Source organism: Ursus maritimus, unplaced genomic scaffold, assembly GCF_017311325.1.
Source record: "Ursus maritimus isolate PB19 unplaced genomic scaffold, ASM1731132v1 scaffold_6, whole genome shotgun sequence".
Lineage (NCBI taxonomy): Eukaryota > Metazoa > Chordata > Mammalia > Carnivora > Ursidae > Ursus > Ursus maritimus.
In genome coordinates this window covers 47,400,807-47,426,002 of record NW_024426774.1, presented here as the reverse complement: position 1 = coordinate 47,426,002, position 25,196 = coordinate 47,400,807, and the positions used below count along the sequence as shown (strand labels likewise).

Here is a 25,196-nt window from a genome sequence, read left to right as displayed (position 1 = left end):
TCACATACATAACAATATCACATCTTTGCGTTCAAACCGGGCATTGTGAACTGGTAAGCTTAGCAAGGACACACTAGTAGCTCCAATTGGTTGGTGATTTTTTGAGAGTTGATATTTTCCTCGACCCTCGTAGCATGAGGAAAGAAAAGCTGAATAACAGATCCTCTTTTCCCATATAGAACCACCTCCAGAGACCATCTCTCCCCAGCCACAACCAGCAAAGGCCATGTGACCCAGCCTGGCCCATCAAACACTCCCCATTTCCCCATCACAGAGATTGGTTCCGTGCTGATCCCACGCCCAAAGCTGGGCCACTCCGAATTTTTCCTAAGACTTCTCCACTTGATCCATCCAAAACCTGCCTGCTCTGGCTCTGGCTCTGGCTCTGGCTGGTGAAGCTGATAAGCTTGGATGCTACTATGTTGCTTGCCACAGGGAGGGAAGCATCCAAGAAAAGTAGAGAAACAGAGTACTGGTAACACTGTAACTCCCTGAGTCAGTTAATTCTGAATGGGCCTGACTAATACAAATGAAATAGAATTTTCCAGCATGTTTTAAAAACATATTCTTTCATATTTCAAGTACTATGGATTTTCGGATTGGAAACCAAACACAAGTGAATGCAAAATGACGAACAGAGGTAAACAGATGAAAACTTTATGGAACTATAGAAGCACAGAGATGTAATGTGGTTCATATTCAGGTAGAAGCATACCTCCCAGTTCTGCACTAGTTCAGACCATTCCTTTCCCCACTCCTCTGTGCTGGGTCCTACCTCCTCACAACTCGGGAGAAGCTCCCTTCCAGGAGGATGCAGAAGTAGGAAAAAAACCCAGGCTGCCCCAGAGCATCTTCAACGGAATCCATTCGTTTGCAACAACTCAAGAAGAGCGCTACCATATGCAAAATGGTTAGATTATCAGCAGCTGCACGGCTGATGACAAAAATTTGCAAAAATGACCTATCTCTTGAAACAGAATTTCTATCTCCACCATTCTGTATAATGTACATTAACTGAATGTCAGATGTCTTGCTTTCATAATCTCAATTAATCCTGATTAAAATTCAGTGAGGTGCATAATTTTCACCCCCATTTTATAGATGAGGAAATGAATATTCAGAGAATTAAGACATTTTTCCTGTGTCACAGGCAGAGCTAAGATTGAAATTGGATTCTCTCTGATTCCCCAACCCAAGGAAGAAAGGAAGGCAGGGAAAAGAGAAAGGGAGGGAGAAAATGAAGGGAGGTAGGGGGGTAGAAGAGGAAAGAAAGACGTGAAGACATAAGAGACAGAGAAGTCTGGAAGAAGCCATCGACTTCTGAGTTCTAGGCCCTTCCTGAGGTCTAGCTGAATTCCCATCTCCAAGACCTCCCAATATCCTTATAATGAACTCCTCTTTTCTCTTTAGCTAGCTTTAGTTGATTTGAGTTATTTGCATCCAAGAATATTAACAGGTACAACCATCCACCACAATATGTTGCCAGAGGAATTTGTTAGCAACACACCAGCCCCGGGCATGCTACAAATGAAAGAACTTGTAACAGCAGTTTTTCCTACACCAGCCCTTCCACGGCTTCATTCCCTTATCATTATTCTCCCATCTTTAGACCCTGGGGGTGAGTATGGCTCTACTATGAGGGATCAGACCAAATTCTCTTCTGTCCTGAGTCACTTAAGGGACCCATTCCACTTTACTACCCTGCCACCAGCCTGGAATCCCATGGTGGATCCCTGAGAGTACAAACCCTACTGACAAAATCAATGCCCTAAGCCTGTAAGGCTAAGCACCAGAGTGCTACACCAGGGAACAGACACACAGGGTCCCTACCCAAGCCGCCTTCATGTCCACTGCAGCAAGGAGGGGCTGATACAGCCAACCTGATGTGCATACAGCGCATTTTGACTATCATAACCCTGGTGATTGAATCGTGGGCCATTTAACACTGCCCCCTCCCCAAGCCCCCAGAGGCACATCAGGTCAGTCCAACAAATCCACTTTGTTTCAGATACTTGCTCTAGACAATGCAAACAAACAGAACAAAATAGTTTACTAGGGAGGAAGGGCAAAATAAATGGGAATAAATCCTTAAGACTGGACATCCATATGTCCAGGGGGAAAACGAACTAGAAAAAAGATTGCATTGTGTCACATGCACTGGTCAGGCTTTTGGGAGCCTTTCTTCCCATCCCATCTTTTAAGCCATCTGACATTATACCTAAGACCAGGGACCAGCTCAATGTCGAATCCAGTGAACTTCTCTGAGAGCTCAAAGTATTTCAAAAAAGGACCTCCCGGAGAGCTCATCTGGGATGGCTTTGTGAGCTGACCTGACAAAAATGACACAGGGTCCTGCTGGGTTTTAAAGACTAAACTTAGAAACTACAGAAGGGCCACCCTCCCAACTGAGAGCTTATTCATTGTCTCTGGGCCCATGCATGCCCCAGAAGAGGAAGAGAAAACAAGCAAACAAAACATCCCCTAGCAAACCACCAGTAACAAAACCAGGTGCAGTATCCAAACCTAACAACAGAAATGTGTAATGAAAGGAGGCTAGCCATTATTTCGTTTCTATCCTGAGAAGTTATATCAACAGATGGAATCTATTTTCCCATAGTTTTCGGGGAAAGAAGGGAGTCTCAGGGTTCTTGCTTACTTCCCATAAAAATTTCAGCCAGTCTTGTGAATTTGTCAAAGACAAAAGAAATTTGCATTTCCTAGGAGAAAAAGATTCTCAGTTCCATCAGATGAGAACAAAAATGAACTAACTTGCCAGAGTGTCAGAGAGAGTGCGTTTCATGCCATTTCGGTTAATTTGGTGTGAGGTTTTATGCCCCAAACCAGTGAACTCAAGACACCAGGGTGACGATAACAGTATAATTTTTTTAAAGAAAAGGCAAATATCCAATGCTCATTTGGAGGATTTATTCAGCTTTCATGGTATTCTCCTTCTCAGTGCGCATGAAGCTCACTCTCAAATACTGTGTTTGCATTGTCAAGCACATTTTTCCTTATCTGTATAGTTTTGTCTACTATCTCTGAAACTCCAAGCTGCAAACTTACCTTCACGCTCTTAGCACTGGAAACCAGGATCCAATCTCAGGAAGGCCAGAGTCACTTGCTCTGGTGCTGTTAGGTGGCAAGAAGGACGCTCTGTGATTTCCAGGCTGAACAGTATTTGGGGCATTGGAGATTGACTTGTGGGGCTCAGTGGAGGCCAGCCATGTGACCAGGGTGGGGGAAGGGACACTCCTGCAGGGCAAGGGACCGATGCCTGCTCGGCTGACATACCAGGGTAGAGCAGGGTCTGAACAGAGCTGGCCATAATTATAGGCAGACTGCTTTGCTCTGAATTTCTTCTTGGATTTTCACTTAGTTACCTTCTTATGGCAGGGTTGTGTCTCAGCCTTGGTTTTTAAATGCTTGTTTATCTCCCTACATGATTTCCATCCTAAGTCCTTTTTGGATTCTGTCTTGGAGGGATGTTAGAGCAGGAAGAGACCTTACAGGTGATCAGGACCACCCCCCACCCCAGGGTCACGCATTTTACAGATGGGTGGCAGCACTTCCAGGAGCCTGCAGAGGCCTGGGTTTGGTATTGTGTACTGGAGGACCCCAGCTGCCTGGCACCCCAAATTACAGCTCACTTGAATATCTTCAACCCTTAGGTCGTTAGAGCTTTGAGGACCACTGAGATGCCAGTAATGAATCTGACCACACTGCAGGTGCCTAAATCTGCAACTGTCAGATTAGGCCATGGCTTAGAAATTGTGGCAGTTTGTATTTGTGGTCAAAGAGTTTATATAGGGGCTCCTGGGTGGCTCAGCCAGTTGAGCATCCGACTCTTGATTTCGGCTCAGGGCGTGATCTTAGGGTCCTGGGATTGAGCCCCACCTGGGGCTTTGCACTCAGCTCGGAGTCTGCTTGTCCCTCTCCCTCCCCCTCTGCCTTATCCCCCCTCACTCATGTGCTATCTCTAAAGTAAATAAATGAATCTTTTTAAAAAGGGAGGTCTATATAAACGTGTACTTATGCTTATGTATCTCTATCACAGTCTTCTCAAAACACTCCAAGATGATCTTTTTGAAGGAATTAGGGGACATCAGGAGCTGAAGAGATATTTGATCTTAAAGACCCTGAAAACTTCTCAGGACCAGAGCCATGTGAGTAGCCTTCTAGTTCACCTCTGTTTCTCCACCCAAATGGTCTGTGCTGGCTGCCTGCCAACCAAAAGGGGGCTAGTGGTAATGACGGTGGCAACGGTAGAGGGAGAAGTGGCAGGGGGAACGGTAGCAGTGGCGATATGGTAGCTGGGCATACACAGACGTCGTAGAGGCATCAGTGGAGGCGGTGGAGGTAAGGATGGAGGCGATGAGGCATAGCTGGAGGTGATGAGGAGTAAAGGAGGTGGCGTAGACAGTAGTGGTGATGGGGGAAGGGGCAAGAAGACCCCCTGAATGAGAGAGTAGGAGATTCTTGTTACTGACTCTTAGGCCAATGACCCCAGATGAAGCTGACCTGCTGGGATGTCAAGTGTGAAATGGAAAGTCATGGCATTAGAAGTCTGAAGAACCGGGGCGCCTGGGTGGCACAGCGGTTAAGCGCCTGCCTTCGGCTCAGGGCGTGATCCCGGCGTTCTGGGATCGAGCCCCATGTCGGGCTCCTCCGCTATGAGCCTGCTTCTTCCTCTCCCGCTCCCCCTGCTTGTGTTCCCTCTCTCGCTGGCTGTCTCTATCTCTGTCAAATAAATAAATAAAAATCTTAAAAAAAAAAAAAAAAAGAAGTCTGAAGAACCTCATTCTGTCCCCAGAACTGTGCAGTCTTAAGGTAATCACTTCACCTCTCTGGAGTCCAGTTTTCTTGAAGTAGAGTTTGCACTTAAATGGTACCTTGTTGGGGGAAACTCATCCCTCTCCCTCTAAGCCCTTTACCCTTCCCTGTAAAGCAGTAGCTTCTGTCCTTTCCAAAGTCTGAAAGAGTACTCTTCACTTACCTCCCCACCTCCTCACTCACTTTCACTTAGAGGAGGATGAGTGACTCAGACAACTGGCACATTTGGGAGAATAAAATGGGCACGTGCCATGGCTCAGATCCGTCTGAGAACTGCCTGCTTCAGAGAAAGTCCAAGCTGTGCTCCTCTCCTCCTCTCTTCACAGCAAACTTCCAGGGCAGGTAGGGAGTCCTCCAGGGTTGGGTAGACAAGCTTAATTCTGGGGGAAAAAATTAGGAAACCTGATTGTGGTTGTACATTCTAAACCAAATTCTCCAATCAGCTTTACCTGTTACAAAGTTATTTTGACTTCTACCTATGGGACTTCTGTACCTTATTATTTCTCATATGATTCCAAGCATAGAGGGAAAGATTGTAAAGAAGTATCCTCCTCAGATCCCAATGCTGATGAATTAATGAAAGAGCATACGTAGAGCTGATTGGACTAAACGGTCTCTAAATTTCCTTCAAGTTTAACATCCTGTGATTCTACGCATCTGTGTCTCTGGAGTAGAACAAATATTTGTGAAGCTGGGAGGAAGGCTGAGACTCTTAGCGGACAACTTCCTAATCTCTGACTCTCCTCTTTTCTGCTTTTCAACCCGATGAAGACCTCTAGTCTCCAGACATCTTCCTCTTCTTCCCCTCCACCAGCCCTGCATGGCTTCTTTACCCCCATTCTGGTCTGGACCCCATGATGAATCACTTCACCCTTCCTTCACTGATACCCATAACCTCCTGTTCCTGCCCTGCCGATCTTTTGGTCTAAATCAGCCCCACTGCTACACTTCTCCTGTACTGAGCTCTCTTTTGTCTCTGGAGAAAGCCTGTATTCAGGGGGAGAGGAGAGCAGAACAGCACCAAGATAGAGAGTGGTAGAAGTGTGTGTGTGTGTGTGTGTGTGTGTGTGTGTGTGTGTGTGTGACTAAGAGACAGAATGGAGAGAGACAGACCTAGTCCAATGGTACCTATGGCCAGCTCTACCCCTGCCCTTCTCCATGGTTTCATTTCGTGAGTGAAAAATGTTGAAGGAAGATCTGGCTATTTCATTTGTCTCCTCTCCCTTACCTCTGGCCTCCTTCACTTACTGCTAAGGAGACTGGTTTGCCCAGCTGGCATTAAGCACTTGGACAAATCTTGAGGGCTTTCAGTCCTTCCACACCACCAGAGTGATAATGGCTGAGACCAATGCATTGGCTTAGGAGCAAGGGAAAAGATTGGACCCAGTGGGTTCTTAGTCAGAATTGCCCCCCCCCCACTCGCCCAGGGGACATTTGTCAATGGCTGGACACATTTCTGGCTGTTAACACTGGGATGAGAGTCCTACTGGCCTCTAGTGGGTAGAGGCCAGAGATGCTGCTAACATTTTACAATGCACAAGACACCCCCACAACAAAGAATCAGCTGGCCCACAATGTCAATAGTGCCAAGGTCAAGAATCCTGGATTAGACTGCTCAGCCCCCTGTGGCTCTAGAAACCAAAATGCCTCTAACCCAGGCCAAAAGAGTATTTCACACGGGCTCACCTCAATCACCAGGATGCTACAAGAAGGGAGGAAGGGTAAAGATCCTTAGTAATTTGCAGTTTTTGACACCTGGGCCTCCATCTCCTTTGGAGACCTGGCACACAAGGGTGGTTACTTCAAAGGGACACATTCCCTTCCATCTTCTGGCTAAATGCCACCTGAACCCCACCCGGGTTTAATAGATGGCAGGGCTTAGGCAGATTTGACATTGGGTCCTGGCATAGGGGGTGAAGTCTCACAAAGGAAAAATGAGCTTCCTACCCCTGTGTTGGTGGGAATAAGGATTCATTCGGGGCCCCAGCAGGCTTACCTAGAACTTTTGCCCCAAAGAGGTTTTCCACAAGCTGGGCAAGCCTCATGCCAGTATGTGTGATTTTTGGCTCTCAGATTGTTTGTACCAAGCTTTGGCGGGTGGTACAAGACTGGCTGCCCCAGATTCTTGTCCACTTTAGCTGCTTTTGAACTGTATCCAGGGTTGAGGAGGGAACATACTGTGGCATGTCAAGACTGTACAGGAAGGCAAGAAAAGCTGAGAGATATCTTAAAGGGAAGCTGAGAAACCTGAGCAGGCCAGGCTCAGGTTTTGCAGAGGATGGGTTCTCTCCCTCCTCCATCTCCATCTGCCCCCAATCACTGCTGTGGCCTGTGGCCAGCAATAGCATAGACCTCGGCTCACTCTGCACCAACCACACTGCACGTCCTATCATCCCTCCAACATCCCAAGCTCATTCCCACCTCAGGACCTTTGCACTTACTGCCTCCCCAACCTTCAGCTCTCTCATGTACTCAGCTTTCTGGTCAAATGCCATATACCTAAGAAAGTCCTCCCTGACCAGCCTATCTAAAATGCCCCTCTCTAGTCTTTAACTCTGCCTTATTGGTCTATATTTCTATCCAAAACCACATTATGTATTTGTTCATTCGTTACTTTCTCTTCCTCTGATATGGCAGGGACTTTGTCTTGTTTACTGAGGTATCTCTGACACCTATAATACAGGCTTATAAATGGTTGGTTCGAATCCTGGCTCCACAAACTATGGGATGTTGAGCAAGTCACCTGTCTACTTTTTTCTTCAACTTCCTCAACTGAAAAATGGAAATATTAATCATACCTACACCTCAGTGGTTGTTATGAGAACTGACTGAATCCCTGTATATAAAATCTTAGGTCAATGTCTGGCTTGCTGAAAATAATTAGTATCAAGTAGTAATACTATAATTATTATACTCCCAGGAAGTTCACGCCATGCCTATTCTGAGGAGGTGGGGAGTGGTATTCCTGGCAGTTTGCAGGAATGGAGCGGTCATTGTTACTTCTCTAGGAACCAAAATCCCTCTGCAGGGCGCCGGGACCTTTTCTCTCCTCTGGACCTGCTCTCTGCTGCCCTCTGAAGGCCCTGGGTGGAGGCTGGCAAAAGAGAATGTTAAGGACTCCACGGATGACATATTTCTCAAACAAAAATGAGCCATCCCATATATATGTATGTATATATATGTATATACACATATACATATATACATATATAAAGATTTTATTTATTTGACAGAGAGAGAGGGAACACAAGCAGGGGGAGTGGGAGAGGGAGAAGCAGGCTTCCCGCAGAGCAGGGAGCCCAATGCGGGGCTCGATCCCAGTACCCTGGGATCATGACCTGAGCCGAAGGCAGACACTTAACTGACTGAGCCACCCAGGCGCCCTGCCATCCCTTTTTTTAAGCAAGCCACACTCCTCAGGTGGTAAGCTTGGCCCTTGACAAAGCTGCCACTGGAGCCATCATTTGACAAACTCAATTATGAACCACTGAGGCCACAGAGGGGACTGCAGGTGCTTGGGAATCCATCCCTGAGGCTCCAGGAGGGACAGCGAGTGGGAACCCCCTTCTCCCTTCCCTCAGGCTGTACTTCCTGAGCCTGGGGACAGTGATCTGAGCCACCTTGGAAACCAACCTGAGCCACCCTGGAAAGCCATTCCTCACCCTGTGCCTCATTCCCTGTTGGACTGTGTGTCCCCATGTGGGTCAAGTGATCTTCATGTTGTCCGCCTAAAATGAGAGGGAAAGCCACTCCTCTGGGGGCTTCTGGATGGTGATTCATTAACAAGAATCTGGAGACACACACACGCTGTCTCATAAAAAGATATAATGGGGGGAAAGATTTCATTTTCAAAAGGAACAAAACTCCTAAAACATCTAGAAATAAACTTGCCTAGAAATGCATATTTTATATAAGAATGTATGAGAAAATTTTGCTAAGAAGTGTAAAATAGGTAACATATTCCTGAATGGGAAAATTGAATAGGGTGTATATGTTCAATATTCATAAATTTATATACATTTTAAATATGACAAAAAATCATGGTTAAGATATTAGCTTAGAATTTATGGAGCTTTTACTATGTGCTAGGATCTGGGCTAAGAGCTTTACAAAATTACCTCAGTTAATCCTATAGCAACCCTATGTGATCATTATCATTTATGAAGGAAAGGGCCGGGCAGTGGTTAAGAGCAGGAGGTCACATGACTTTGGGCAGCCTACTTCTAACCCTGAGACTTGGTTTCCTCATCTGTAAAATGGGAATGATAGTATGTATCTCATGAGTTTCTGCTTAGGATTAAATGAGATAATTTGGAATAGTGCCTGGTAAGTGCCAAGCACGTAATTAATATGAACTACTGTTATCCACATTTATAGATAAGGAAATTAAAGCTCTGAGAGGATAAAATAACTTGCCCAACTTTACATAGCTGGTAAATGGCTGAACTAGCCTGGGGGGTGGAGTTAGGGAGGTTTTCCTAAAAGATATAGAAAATTACAAATCATAATAGTTAAAACAGGAAGCACACCTTATATAAGGCATTTACATATGCCTTGCAAAATAATGTTCTGAATGATTAGCTAGTGCCTGCTATTGAATGAATGAATGAATGGCCAGCCTGCTATTTTCTTTACTACAAATTCTCTCTCCCCCATTCAAACAGCCAGACCATTCCATGCTTTGCCTCAGGGAGGGCATGTGAAAGCAGAAAATAGAGCTAAAAGGAGCGTTTTCCCTCAGGGCAACAGAAAAGACTCCTGACCAAACCTAGACTGAAGTATAGGAGAAGATGGCTATGATGATCAAGGCTGTCCCCTCCCCCTCATCCAAGGTGGCACAAAGATATGGAGAGGGACTCGGTGCTCCACAGGGACTTCTAGGTACCAACAAACAAGGACTGATGGGACAAGCACAGACGATGTCAAGGGGAGGGGCCTTTGTAGGTCCCTAAGAATCCAGCGACCCACCCGCTCTGACCGTGAAACGGAAACTGAACTGACAGGGATTTGAAAAGACAGCACATTTTTTTTAATGGGGGCCCAAAATACATATGGAGACTGTTAGAAAATAAACTAACGTTTCTTATATGCTTCAGTTTAGAGGCTGAAACTGGGATTCCAAAGGATAGATTTTTAAAGAAAATAGCGTTGGAGAAATGCGCTATTAAAAAAATTTTCCACTTACAGGAGAAGCTTGGGCAGTGGACAAAGGCAGCAATGTATTTATTTATTGGACTCAGCACATTCATCTCTGCCCTGAAATTAAATGTGATAGTCCTTAAGACTGGGGTTGAACTTGCATCCCAATTTGCCTTGGACAGTCACCATCTGCCCACTTGTCTTGGCTTCATTGTGAGTACTGCCCCCTTTCATTCTCAAAAGCCTTCCAGTTTGGGCAATAAGTTATGTGGTTCCTCTGTTAAGATTTTAAAATTCAAGCAATCCTGTGGGTGAGCAACTCTTAGCTAGATGCTATGAAACAGAAAGTAAGAATGTCCAGGCCTGGGCGGCTAGAAGACAGCATAGCAATGAAGCGAAGCCTCTGGAGGGGCTGAGAATCTCGCCTGGATGGGAAAGGAAGGGGCAGGTGGCGCCTCGAGAGAGGAGTCTTGGTAAGGTTGAAGGTCGGGTGCTGTGTGGAGTTAAGAGGACACTGGCTGGGTTAGAATGGGCTGTTTGAACTTAATCTTTCACACATGAAACAGCTCAGGGTGTTTCAACAACAGCGTGGCCCAGGTTATGCCCACGGAGCAGGCAAGAAATGGAACTTAGATTGCGTCTGGGGTTAGGGACTGGGGAGCTAAAGAGAGACTTGGAAAGGGGGGATGTCTACTCCATACCCTTTTATTCCTATTAAATTTTTAATCTTGTGACTGTATTGCCTATTCAGAAAAAAATAGAAGCAAAATGGAAATTTTAAGGAACCCAGGCTACCTTGCCCATATTCTCTAGATAAACCGTGAAATCATTTTGTCAAGTTTTTAAAATGCCATCAGTAAAACAAGTGGCCTTGAAACATTTGAAAAGATGTTCGACCTCATTAAAAAAAAAGGGGGGGTGCACTTGGTTTGCTCAGTCGGTTAAGGTTAAGTGGTTAAGCATCTGCCTTTGGCTCAGATACTGATCTCAGGGTCCTGGAATCTGACAGTCAGGCTCCCTGCTCAGGGAGAGTCTGCTTGTCCCTCTGCCCCTCCCCCACTCATGTTCCTGCGTGAGCGTGTGTCCCCCCACATGCATGCGCGCGCTCTCTCTCTCTCTAGTAAATTAATGAAATCTTCAAAAAGAAGCAAATTAGAGCCACAGTAAAATACCTCTTTTTAGCTTTCAAATCCACAAATATCAAAAGGTTTCACAACAGCAGCAGTGGAAGGAAATAGGCCCTCTTCCACACAATGGCTTGTGGCCCTGCAGTTGCGCACAGACCCTATGGGGCCACTTTGGCAATATTTATAAAACTTTAAAATGCGCATACCTTTGGGTAGCAGCAACTCTTTGTCTAGAAATTTATCTTACGAATATACTCCCACCTGTGGGTAAAGACATATGTGTGGTTTGGGGCAGTTACCCACCTCCCTGCATTTTTACATCTGAGGATTATCATGGGAATTAAATGATATAATACATGGAAAGAATGTTAAAGGATTTAAAGATGACACATAACGAATGCTCAATAAATCCTGGCTGTTATTATTACAGAATGGTTTGTGGCAGCAAAGCACTGGAAACATCCTGAATGTCCCTCTATCAGGGACTGATAAAAAAAGATTTGTCTGTACTTTGGAAAACCATGAAGGTTTTAAATAGAGTGAATACACTTTAAACAGTGCTAGGAAATATTCTTTAGAAATATTAAGTGGGGGGAAAAAACAAAGTGTAGAAGAGGGCTTATGGTTTGTCACCATTTGGGGGGGCAGGTGGGCTTGTGGGGGCATAGCCTCTCCAGGGAAGAAGTCAGAAGAACCTGGTTTCACTGAAGATTCCTGCTTCCTGGGAGCAGAACCAGGAGGCAGGTGCTCAGAGGCCGCTGGTATAGCCTCTTGTCCCTTTTATATTGTCCACATAGGGATGTATTTGCTATTCAAAAACAAATAAATGTCTACTTCTGGATATATATCCCAAAGGGTTAAAAAGCAGGGGCTCAAACAGCTACTCGTATTGTATACCAATGTTCATTACTCACAATAGGCAAAAGGTGGAAACAACCCAAATGTTCATCTATAGATGAATGAATAAACAAAATGTGGCATATCCATGCAATTCAATATCACTCAGACTTTCAAAGGGAGGAGGGGTGCCTGGCTGGCTCAGCTGGTAGAGCATGTGACTCTTGAGCTTGGGGTTGTAAGTTCGAGCCCCACATTGGGTGTAGAGATCACATAAAAATAAAATCTTTTTTTAAAAATTTAAAAATGAAAGGAAAGAAATTCTAACACATGCTACAACATTGCTGAACCTTGAGGACATTGTGCTAAGTGAAATAAGCCAGACCCAAAATACTGTATGATTCCATTTATGTGAAGTACCTAGAATAGCCAAATTCATAGAGACAGAAGACAGAATAGTGGATCTGGGGCTGGGGGAAGGGGCAATGGGGAGTCACTGTTTAAAGGGTACAGAGTTTCAGTTGGGGAAGATGAAAAAGTTCTGGATACAGATGGTGGTGATAGTTGTACAACAATGTGAATGTACTTAATGCAATTAAATTTGTACTTTCAAAAATAGTTAAAATGGTAAATATTGTTATATATATTCTACCACAAAAAAATAAATAATTTAAGTTTAATTTTAAATAAGATAATATATAATTTTAAATACTTTTTTTGATAAAGATTTTATTTATTCATTTGAGAGAGACAGACAGACAGAGAGAGCTCCCAGGACCTGGAGAGCATGACCTGAGCCGAAGGCAGACGCTCAACCATCTGAGCCACCCAGGTGCCCCTAAACACTTTTTTAAAATAGTCCTTTTTTTACTTTGATTGGAGTTATGTTAGATGTAGAGATTGATTACAAGGAGCTATAATGTATGAAACACAACAAAGAATAAGCCCTAAAAAAGGACCCTTGGTCTCCGAACCCTGGCATTCTCCGTGCCAGGTGAACCTACTGTGCTGACTGGCTTCTGGGGGATTCCTGATACAGAGCAGAGGTGAAAGGCTGAAGCAGGACCAAGGGAGGAGGGCAAGCAACTTCATCCAAGACAGGAAAGAAAAAGGAAGGCAAGAGATGACGGGTAGGGGCAGAAGCAGAGAAAATTCCCACCTGACCACATAGATTTTCTCCATGAGGAAGGAGGTAAGGGGTGGGAGTGTGTGCCTGGGGTGGACTTTGAGGGTAGTGGAAAGGTTGACCTTCAAGGGGTCAGACCAGGGATGTGTAAAAGAATTGCCATGTCCCCCACTGAGGACCCTGGTGAGGCTGGAGAACAGATATGTGCAGAGCGAATTTTCCTACTCCTCTCACCTCTTTTCCCTCCCCACACAATAACCCTGAAGTGTTCACAGACCCCTGGGAGCTAAATAAGTGAGGAGGAGTAGAAACCAGGACTTTCCATCCAGACCAGCAACTACCATAGGCCTCTCTTCCTCAGCAACACCAGGCTGGGATGGGAAGAGGCCCCAATTTTAAATTGAGATCGAGGTTTGGATTATCACTGGGATCAACGTTATAATTTCTGAAATGAGACCAAGGCCAAGGGTTACCAGAACAATCATATGACTTGTCTAAATTTCATCCAGGGGCAGAGTAAGATTCAGTCACACAGAATAAATTTAAAAGAGCAATCAGAGGTGAAAACCAGGTTGCTTTCTGATTTTACCCCATGAGTCATGCTTGTTTAATGCAACACTTATAGTATCTTCAACTGTTACTTAACATGCATATATCTTGCACCTCCCTCTAGATTGTAAGCTTTCTGAGGGCAGGGCCCATGTGCTATTTATCCACATATTGCCACCACAGCCCAGCAAAGAGCCTTGCATGTCCTCAGTAAGCCATAGGGTTATATGATTTGGTGCGTGGGGACAGTATCGCTGACAACATGACTAGTGTACACGTGTACCACGGTAAACTGGCTAAGCAGCTAGCAGCAGCCAGCCAGTACTTTCGAAATTCCTTAGCTAGATCACTGAGTTCATGAAATACACTTTAAGAAAGGGGGGAGAAGGTCACCTGGGTGGCTCAGTTGGTTAAGCATTCGACTCTTGGTTTTGGCTCAGGGTCCTGGGATGGAGCTCCACATTGGGCTACTTGCTCAGCGGGGAGTCTACCTCCCCACCCACCCCTGCTCTTTCCCGTACTCATGATCTCTCTCTTTCTCTCTCTCTCAAATAATAAATCTTTAAAAAATCAAAAAGAGCCTGTGTTCAAGGAATTCTGATATAAAATGATGTTGCAGTTTGCCCAGATTTAGGGTAAAAGGCATAGAAAGGACGTAGATGTGGATGGTCACGTTCTGTTTCTCTGCTAGAGCCGCTCTTGTTCTGAGCTAAGGGGAAGCAGGCTAAGACCCAAGAGGAGGGTGTGATCAGACCCGGCTCACGCCCTGCGATAGCAGGAGTGAACACGGCAGTGCCCCATTAGGCTTCAAACCAAGCTGAATCCATTTCTGAGTAAGGAATCTTAAAGGGCTCCTGTCTTCAAGATTATATAAAATGATCCATATTATGTACTTCTGAGAGAATAAATTAGCAGAAGCAGCACAGAGCCCAACTCTTTAGATAGGGAAGTAGATCTCAAGTAGCTCAAGAAGCAAAATTTTCCACAGATGAAGGTTATGAGAAGGAAACTTAAGACCAGTTGATTCTGGTTTGCAGATGGTAACATCGAAGAACACACTCTGCCGTCTATTTCATGTGACTGCACCTCTTGTGCTGAAGTACCTCCTTTGTGGGCATGGGCTCCGTCAACAGTCACAGAGCGGGGAGGGAGAAGGGGAGACATTTGAGCATCTCCATCAGTACGTCTAAGTGCGTGATTACTGTCTCTCTGAGAAGATGAACTGAACTGAAGGGAGAGTGGGCAGGCATTCAGTCAAGCACAAGCCACTTCCTGAGCACCTTCAACGGATGGGAGAGATGGCTCTCCGCAGACTGGGCAACCCAAATAAGCTAGGAGGCTGAGGGGGAGAAAGAGCATAGTTGGTGGCTTTTTAGGATACTCCTGAGAACATTCCTCAGCTCATGAGCTCACAGCTCAGTCCCAAATCGTAAGAAAGTAAAAAACTCTTCCTCAGGGACAGAAGACCACAGAGCTGAGGGCTCTGGATTTCTAAGTTAGAATTTCATCAAGGGCTGGGTGACCCTTTCTTGGATGGACAACTAGATCCCCAGAAGTCCTGATTCGCAAAAACTACAGTCCGTTACATCTAGGAAGAGAGATGAGGACTAGCTCCCTGGCTTCTCATACATCACCTCCCTCCCATTCCCTAGAGCCCGAAAAGCAGATCCTTGGTAAAGTTCACCTCCTTCTGGTAGGAAAGCTTAGTTGAAGTGGGGATTTTTATATAAGTCTCATGTTTCCTGGACTCATAGGAGCCTCCAAGAAGATGCTGGAAATAACCCTTATTGAATTGGAAGAAGCTTGAAGTAAGCACAGGGCCAACCACGACTTCCACGGCTGAAGAACATGGGTTTAAGAAGGGCAGTTAGACCTCCGTGCAGAGAATATAACTAGATCTAGATCTCAGCCCCTCAGAGCACAGCTGACGTTGCACAGATGCACGTGCACGTAGATGCTCCCCTCTCCAAGGTGGGGGCAGGGGCACGCAGAATAGCAACACCACCACAGGACAACCTGGTCATTGTCTCACCTGTCCTTCACCATGATGAAATAGTTAAAAATTAATTGAAACAACAGATTGTTCCTTATCTTTGCTCTCTAAATCTTGCATAGGCCTTTAGCAAAAAGCAACAAAATTCTCACCTGACCCTCCGTGGGCTGGAGATTCCTGCCTATACTACTGGGTTCATTCATTCGCATCCCCAAACCAGAACCTACAACCAAGCTGTTAACTCCATAATATTTAAAATCCACTCTACTCACCCCGGAGCAGTAGCCTGTTGCTCCCGGAGCCCTTGAATCCAATCCTTGAGGGTGGGCCTTGCAGTTGGAACCCACCCACTGTTCCTTTTTTCCTACCTCCGCTATTAACATAGCGCCTCCTCTATTACCTCACCAATCAACTATTTTAGAACCAAAAAGTCTTTGTCTATTCACAGACACTGTAAAAGTAACATTTGTTTTAAGTTTTTAAATCTAATGTCCGTGTCTTCCACAATTCTTATTGGTTTATCTAATCAGCATGTTCCTAGGAGGTTCATTACTTGCGGGTTTAGCTTGCCCAAGCACATCGGAGCCAGCCGAGGCGTTTCCCCGGACAGAACCAGCTCCTGGAAGAGACAATCCCCGGGAAAGATGTCTTCAGAGGCCTGAGATCAAGAAGCACGTTCCACATCCCACAGCCCCTCCAGCTCAGTAAGCCCCAATTCCTGACTTTTCAGAGAAGAACATGGACAAGAGAAACGAAGAAGGCATTTGAACAAATCAAACCCTACAAGAAAAACATTGAATACTTTGTGATTTTTCTAAGTTTTCTGCTGATTTTTGCCCTCATTTTAACTGCTTTGTAAGTAGGAAACATTTAACGAGGGAGCGATCAGTGGGAAGAGGGCAGGGAGAAGGCAGAGACAGTGAGTAGGAAGTGAGGGGAAAAGAAATGCTAGTGGGGGAGGGACACACAGTGTTGGGGTGTGGGCGCACAGTGCTGGGGGACAGACCAGAGTGTTGGGGGTATGGGCACACAATATATGGGTGCAGGCACACAACATTGGGGGTCAGACACACAGTGTTAGGTGTAGGAACACAGGGTTGGGGTGTGAGCACACAGGGTTGGGATGTGGGCACACAGGGTTGGGATGTGGGCACACAGAGTTGGGGTGTGGGCACACAGGGTTGGGATGTGAGCACACAGTGTTTGGCTGTGAGCACACAGGGTTGGGGTATGGGCACACAGGGTTTGGGTGTGGGCACACAGGGTTGGGGTGAGAGCACACAGTGGGTGTGGGCACACAGTGTTGGGGTGTGGGCACACAGTGTTTGGGGTGTGGGCACACAGCATTGGGGTGTGGGCACACAGGGTTGGGGTGTGGGCACACAGGGTTGGGGTGTGGGCACACAGTGTTTGGGGTGTGGGCACACAGGGTTGGGTTGTGAGCACACAGTGGGTGTGGGTACACAGGTCTGGGGTGTGAGCACACAGGGTTGGAGTGTGGGCACACAGGTTGGGGGTGTGGGCACACAGGGTTGGGTATGAGCACACAGAGTTGGGGTGTGAGCACACAGTGTTGGGGTGTGGGCACACAGGTTGGGGGTGTGAGCACACAGGGTTGGGGTGTGAGCACACAGTGTTGGGGTATGGGCACACAGGTAGGTGGTGTGAGCACACAGTTTGGGGTGTGAGCACACAGTGTTGGTGTGTGGGTACACAGGTGGCGATGTGAGCACACAGTGCTGGGGTGTGGGCACACAGTGTTGGGGGTGGGCACATGGTTTGTTTTGGGTTGTTGGCACACTAAGTAGGAGGGATGAGAAAGAGGAGCATGCTGAAATCTCTGGTAGCCTAGGCATCTCTGGACACCAAGCACTGGGCTCAGTGACACACACACCTTCCTTATTTAACTCTCAACAGTCCTGCCAGGCGAGGATTTTCATCCCCAGATGAAACCTTGCAGATACAGAAACTGAGACTCAGAGAGTGTAATACTAGCCCATGGACTTACAGATGTAGGCAGCAGAACAGGGGTTGGAAGCTCCATTGCGAAATGAACTCCACCCCTTTTCTTACCCAGGCCCTACTGTAGATCTACTGAGTGTCTTCAAACCCACATTTCAGGGTTTAGCATTTCTTTCAGCTAGAAAACTTACCATCTTATAAAGTCCTCACTCTGTTCCTAGCTCACTGGGGTTTCATGCAGCAGACAGGTGGGAAGGTGTGTTTTGGAGGCCATGGCTGAGCTGTAACTTTAAGCCTACATCCTACTTTCTTTCCATAATGCATGGAATCAGACTAGCGAGACTAGGATGACAGACTCGCCTTGGTTTGCCAGACACTCTCCTGGTTTTAGCTCTGAAAGAACTGCAACCTAGGAAACTCCTCATCTGGGGCAGATAGTACAGCCTGGTCCAGAAAACACTGCCTCCAGCCTCAGGGAGTTTCCAGCAAATCGGGGATTAGGCAAATACACAAGCAGAAGAGTGCAAGGCCCCATAAAACAGCACAAAGGGAGGCAGGGGTTCAGTAAAAGAAAAACCATATGTATTTAGAGGACTGATTCATTTCACAAATGGTCACTGCTTACCTTGGAAGTCCTGGGCCGTAGCTTAGGCCCTGTGTGTTAAAGAAACACTTCATGGAGGGGCAGCTAGGTGGCAGAATTGGTTGAACATCCAACTCTTGATTTCTGCTCTGGTCATGATCTCAGGGTCATGAGACTCAACCTGCAGAGGCCCCACGTGGGCCCCTCAGGGAGCTCCATGTCGGGCTCTGCACTGGGCATGGAGCCTGCTTAAGATTCTCTCTCCTTCTCCCTCTGCACTGCCCCCTCACATGCACACTCTCTCTCTCTCTGGAAAAAAAAAGAGAGGGAGGGAGGGAGGGAGGGAGAGAGAGAGGGAAAGAAAGAAAGAAGAAAGAAAGAAAGAAAGAAAGAAAGGAGGGAGGAAGGAAGAAAGGAAGGGAGGAAAGAAGGAAAAGAAAGAAAGAAGGAAAGAAAAAGAAACACTTCATGGAAAAAATGGCCTTCAGTATGATGTGAAGGAAAAGGGTATAGGGGTGGGAATTTGGAACAGCAGGCAGGAGGGAAGGAGCCATAAACACAAAGACCTAAGTGATGGAGGAATGCAGTGTACCCCAGGAACTGGGGGGCAGTTTCCCTGGTACAGGGCAGGTTTGGGGAGGAAAAGGATTGGGCCATTCTAGGGAGAGACATAATTGTCAGCAAATGAGTTGGAGCTCCAAGGAATGTGGAGCAGGACTTTGTATGAGAATGGAATGATTGGCTTCGGAGTAGATTGTAGCACAGCAGGGAAGACCCGTTGAGCTGTTACTGCCAAGCATTCCAGGGAGACCCTTTGGTTTCTACCCACCCAGGTTTTGCTTAAATCATTTGGGTATTTAGTTCAGATATTTTAGCTTTTGATGTCTGTTTTTGTTTTTCACTTCATGCAGGAATTAGAGGGTGAGGTTCACCCTGGGTAGTTGGTGAGGGGCCAGGATGCACCAAGGGAACAGGTCTGCAGGCTGAGGATCCTTCCTGATAAAGGAAATAGGGAGGGGACTGCTCTGGCAGCAAAGGGCTTTCCTGCTTGTGTCCCGTGTCCACTGAGGGTTCACTGGAGCGCTTGCCTCTTCCTCTGTCCAGCTCTAATGATACCTTTGCTGTCAACCAATGCACATTCTTACTCTTTTTTTTTTTTTTTTTTGCTTAAAACAAAGCACATAATTCTAAGAGTTCTTATTGACTGTGAGAGCCTTTCTGCCCTGCTGTGTGTGAGCAAAGGGCCAGGGAGGGTGGAGGCTGGGGCACACGGCCTGACATGCCCCCACTACCCCCGACTGCCACAATGCCTGCTGTCTTGGGGCCACAGGGCTGTCCCACTCTGCCTAATTCTCAGGGGATCCCTCTTCTCTCCGTGTGAGGAGGCAGTTGCTCAGCAAGTGTGATGCAAGTTCAGTTTACGTCCAGAACTCTAGCAGCAAGGGACACTGAGAAATAAGGTGTGGGGCTTTCCAATCTCTCCAGTTACGAGGGTGAAACGATAGGCCATTAAATAGGCTCAAGAGAGCCTATCCAAGAACGTACCACAGGGTTTCTAAGTCTTGACCAATGGTAAAGCTGTATTTGGTCTTCCAATCGACGATGATGTGTCTCTTCCATAAAATAGAACCCGAGGTGAGGGCGGGGGGGTGGGGTGGTGAGAGGCATCCCTTCCCCTCACTGTGCCCCAGCCTGAGCCATTCAGCCACAGCTAGGAAGCCGGCTCTGCAGGAACGTGGCCGTCCCACCTGAACCACGCGCATGGAGTGAGGCTGGAGGACTTTCCTGCCAACGGGACAAGTGCTTGGTGTCAGATCCTAAAGAATCTACCGCACAGCAATCCCTCCTTCCCCGCAGGTTCACCTTCTGTGGTTTCGGTTACCTGCAGTCAACTGTGGTCCGGAAGCAGGCGCTCCTCCTTCATTAGCAGGTCAGCAGGAGCCTAAGCCTACTTGCATCACAGCGCCTATGTCATTCCCCTCACGTAGTCTCATCACGTAGGCATTTTATCATCTCACAGCATCACCAGAAGGGTGAGTACCATACAATAAGCTATTTTGAGAGAGAGAGAGAGCACATTCACATAACTTTTATTACAGCATATCATTATAATTGTTCTATTTTATTTTTAGTTGTTGTTAATCTCTTACTGTGCCTAATTTACAAATTAACATAGGTATGTATGTATAGGAAAAAACATAGCATATAAGGAGTTCGGTACATCTGTGGTTTCAGGCATCCACTGGGGGTCTAGGAACATATACCCCACAGGTAAGGGCGAACTACCATACTTGTTTTCCTGCACTGCTTTGGAATTTTTCCCTTTTCTTTTCTTTCTTTCCTTTAAAAAACTGTAGTTTCAGTTGAACTTAGGGAGGAGAGAGAAGTAAATGTAAGGGTTCGGTTCATCTTTTTTTTTTTTTTTAAGATTTATTTATTTATTTATTCGACAGAGATAGAGACAGCCAGCGAGAGAGGGAACACAAGCAGGGGGAGTGGGAGAGGAAGAAGCAGGCTCATAGCGTAGGAGCCTGATGTGGGGCTCGATCCCACAACGCTGGGATCACGCCCTGAACCGCCCTGAGCCGAAGGCAGGTGCCTAACCGCTGTGCCACCCAGGCGCCCCAGGGTTTGGTTCATCTTGAACTAGAGTTTTTGATTCCTATTAAGGCTGAATTTTTTCAGCTGGTATTGAACAACTGGATTATTTGTGAATTGTTATTCATATTTATGTTTATATTGGTATGTTTCTCTTTTCTTATTTATGCATAAGAATTACTTATCATATATTGTAATATTTTTCTAAGTTTGTCATTTTTATTCAATTTTAATGGCCTTTCCTTTTTTTCCTTACTGAAGGGCTTCGTGTATGTGCATGTGTGAGTTTTAACAAAGTCAAATTTATCCATATTTTTCCATTAAGGTTTCTAGTTTTGTTGCCAATCTCAGAAACACTTTAACCATCCCCAAGTTTATGTACACCTATATTTTCATCTAGTTCTAAAAGTCAACTGACTTAAATTTAGCGTATGGTGTAAGATAAGGATTTAACTTTATTATTTTCCCCCCTGCTACATCACCATTTGTCAAACTATGTATCCTCTCTCCAATAGTTCGAAATGCTACTTTTATCACATCCTAAATGTCTCTGTGTGCTGAGTCTGTGCTCAGCCAACCATCCTGACAGCATGTTACACACTCAGTTACTTTTTGCTACCACTCACTCTCCCCTCAAACCACTGTGCTGGGATTTTTGCTCCCACTGTGTTACAAACATTCCTCTGGCAAAGCTCATCACCAGACTCCTAATAGCCAAAGTCTGTGGATGCTTTTCAGGGCTTAGAATTCTTGATAGACCTCTCTGGTATATCTGATATTGCAGACAATTCTTTCCTTCTTGAAATCCCTTCTTTTGGGTTGATTTGTTTGCCTGTTTGTTTTGGTATATTTGAGACATTTGGATCTTTAGGTACATGCATCTTCATCTTTGCTGAATCCTGCCACGGTGTTCTCCAGAAGGACTATGGTACTTCACAGCCCCACAAGCAGTGTGAGATAGTCTAATGGGGTTACTTAGGGACAAGCGTTGGTAGAGCCGGGACGCTCCGGATCTCTGCCCCGCAGCATTTGCTCAGCTCCCCACAAATCTCTCTCTTGTGAACTTGAAACCTCCTGCCTGCCTTAGCTAACCCCATGACCATCCCCACTCTCCCCACAACACAAACCAATTGAGAGATTTAAAGGCTCACTTGCCTAAAACCTCGTGTTTGCATTTTGTCCCCTGTCCCAAAATCACCAGAGGCTTTCCAGGGCAGTCAAATAAAGTCTGAGCTCCTTGGATAGGCAGCCAAGGCCTTCCCTTTGCCCAGCTTCCTCATTCTTTCCAAGACTTATCTCCCCCCACTCTCTATAGGAGAACACTTGAATCCAGGCAAGGGGACCCATCCTGGTGCTGGGGGGTAAACCAGTACAGCCACTCTGCAAAAACATGTGGCAATATTTAATAAGGATGAAAATACACATACCAGGGCGCCTAGGTGGCACAGCGGTTAAGCGTCTGCCTTCGGCTCAGGGCGTGATCCTGGCGTTATGGAATCGAGCCCCACATCAGGCTCCTCCGCTATGAGCCTGCTTCTTCCTCTCCCGCTCCCCCTGCTTGTGTTCCTTCTCTCGCTGGCTGTCTCTATCTCTGTCGAATGAATAAATAAAATCTTTGAAAAAAAAGAAAAGAAAATACACATACCAAACGACCAAGCAATTCCACGTTCGCACATGTGTACCGGAGCACGTGAACAAGGATATTTATACAGCATGGTTTGTAGGTACTCAAACTTGGAAGCAACCCAAGTGTCCATCGAGAGCAGAATGGATAAGTTCCAGTCTCTGTACCCTTTCTCACTCTGACCCTCACTGACCTAGCATCAGTGGGGATATTTCTTTTTCAGATAACATATCTTCATTTAAAACGGGAGCCCAACTGCCTACTTTCCAAAATAGTTCGGATTCTTTCCCCCCACTTAAAAATGAATTTCCTGTATCACTGTGTAAACATGTAGGAAAACTCTAACAAGTTGTGGTCAACTACTTGTTTTATCATTGTGTCCATCTAAGTCCATTTTTCTTTATTAATCCACTTTTAAAAGTTTATATACAGTAAAATCCATTCTCTTTTAGTGTTCAGTTCTAAGAGTGTTAACAAATGCATACAACCTATCCTTTGCTTTTTTAAATTTATTTATTTTTTACAAAGGAGTATCAACATGGGTCTCACGTAATTGATCTTAGATTTTATCCACTGAGATCTGAGACTTTGGAAAACAAAGTTTGATTGGACAATTTGGTAGGCAAGTTGTGTTTACTCCATGAGTTCACAAAAGTTTACCTGTTTCACTTGTTGGTCCTTGCTCAATTGTTTGCATATGTTCTGATTGTCTAGAATGGCCAGTCATGGGCTGACCCTCTCCACCAAGATCAGAAGGGAAAACAGGCCTGGATTTCAACTCTCTATGGACACTTGACAAGCCATTGCCGCAGGTGAAGTGTCCAGCCAAGGATCTTCTAAACAAGGTGTCCTCAGCTGCCAAGTACGTAAGCGACCTAAAACTCCAGGAGAGGGTCTGCCACTTCTGAGCTACCTTGTCATCTAGAAAGTGCCCAGATCTGATAGCCTAAGCATTGAGGGAGAGTGAACACTTGTCCCTACACTTCTCCAAGAAAGGCAGGAAAACTTGGACCTTAGTAGGCATACAGTTTTCAAAGTACCTTAAATCAACTAAGTTAACTTTTTAACCATAAGTCCACCAGTTCGTTTGTTCTGACATGATGCAATGCAAAAAATGTTTAATATTTCATTGATTAAAACCTAGAAATACTTGCATGCCATCCCACCAAGAGACCAACTACTATCTCACCCAATATTTTATCCCTCCCTACCCCAGTTGTTTTGACTTCTATTCTTCAGTGGATGACCTAAAAAATGGGATGCTAAGCCTCACCAAGATGGTGACCTTGATGGCCAGCGCCTCTGGGGTGGCCAGCGCCTCTGGTGGGCTATTAACTTATCTTACAAATTTCCAGGTGGTGCAGATGCTGGTTGTCAGGAGACCACACTTTGAGAATCATAGCTGTAAATCTAAAAATTTATAGGAAATATGGAAGGCAGAGGAACCTATTAACACCATGAGGATATATTTTAAATCCAGACTCTGAGAAATAGTTCCTTCAACACATAAATTATAAGGCAAAAGAAAGCAAGAAAGAACCTACAGACAAAAAGAGACTTAGTAGGCATGGAGAGTAGGGTCAAGATAGTACAGTTGAAATACAAGCCTTGACCTCTGTATGAAGCTGAGTGTCAGCATCTATCAGATTCTGCCCAGTGCCTCCAACAGCAGCTACAGGCTGGACTTCAGGCCACCCTACTTAGACTGGTCACCTCCAAATCGCTTCAAAAGGGAAGGTTTCCTATCAACTCGAGTATAAAATATCATGGGAGCTCTTTGTTTGGGCACCAGTAGAAATAATACCCTATCATTGCTGAGGAGATAGTGACAGATTCCAGCTTCTACAGTCTAATCTGGTTCCAGGATGACACTGGGCATAGTGCTTTCATTGACATTTACTTTATAGATCAAATGACGCCTTTGACTTTAATATCCTTCTGCAAAAATCACTTCAAGTGGGTAAAGCAAGTATCTAAGATGTCCAATGAATCTCAAGAACTAGATACTCAGCCCAAGTTGGATCTGGGCTTCAAGGAAGGACAGACCATCAAGTTGAGTAGTAGGAACATTGCAACCAAGAGATGATGGGTCTCTAAGCCCAGGACCACAGGGCACTGGGGACCTAAGTTTACTCCCAACCGCCCTTGGAGGCAAAATCACTATTCCCCTTCCACCCTCAGAGGATGCCATGAGCAATCATGTTGCCCCCATCACCCATTCCAAATCTAACCATGGAGGCAGTGACACAGATAACCTTTTAGGATGGGCTTCTACTCCTGTCATGACACCAGCTCCAGTCTCCAGACTCCAGTCTCTCCAGACTTGGGGAGACTTTGGCCCTGCATCCAGCTCTGTTCCAAACCTGGCACCACAGCCATCCAACTAAGTCCAGGACTGAATAGCCTTGGCAGAACATCAAGAACGGACTTGAAGAATAAAAATGACCACGAGAAGATAGGGAAGAAAACCCCATCCTTGATGAAGAAAACAGATGAGGTGCAGAAGAGATTTTTTCTAAACAATTGCAATATATATTTTTTTGGGGGGTGATCAGAATACTTACACAGAGGAGCCAGCAGATATTCTTGAAGACCTTGTCATAGAGTTCATCACTGAAATGATGCACAAGGCGATGTCAGTTGAAAGACAAGGTCGAGAACAAGTTGAAGATTTCATCTTCTTGATTTGAAACGATCCAGGGAAACTTGTTAAGGTTACTCGTGATTACTGTGAATGAAGAATTGAAACAGGCTGGAAAAGAATTTGATGAAGCCTACTATAGATCCTGACATGTTTCTAATTTCTGAAGCTTCATTATCTTGTGGGG

General features: G+C 45.6%; 1 long non-coding RNA gene and 1 pseudogene across 1 annotated transcript; one reads left to right on the top strand and one right to left on the bottom strand.

Annotated features, from left to right (window-relative positions):
• Positions 1-18,753: 18,753 nt before the first annotated feature.
• On the bottom strand, positions 18,754-22,221 carry LOC103671403. The gene is made up of 3 exons (XR_570882.2): positions 22,172-22,221; positions 20,029-20,198; positions 18,754-19,931 (listed from the first exon to the last, which is right to left on the bottom strand). It is a non-coding gene; the product is annotated as an uncharacterized LOC103671403 (long non-coding RNA).
• Positions 22,222-22,906: 685 nt separating this feature from the next.
• Positions 22,907-24,767, top strand: LOC121101064 (annotated as a pseudogene).
• The last annotated feature ends 429 nt before the right edge of the window (positions 24,768-25,196 follow it).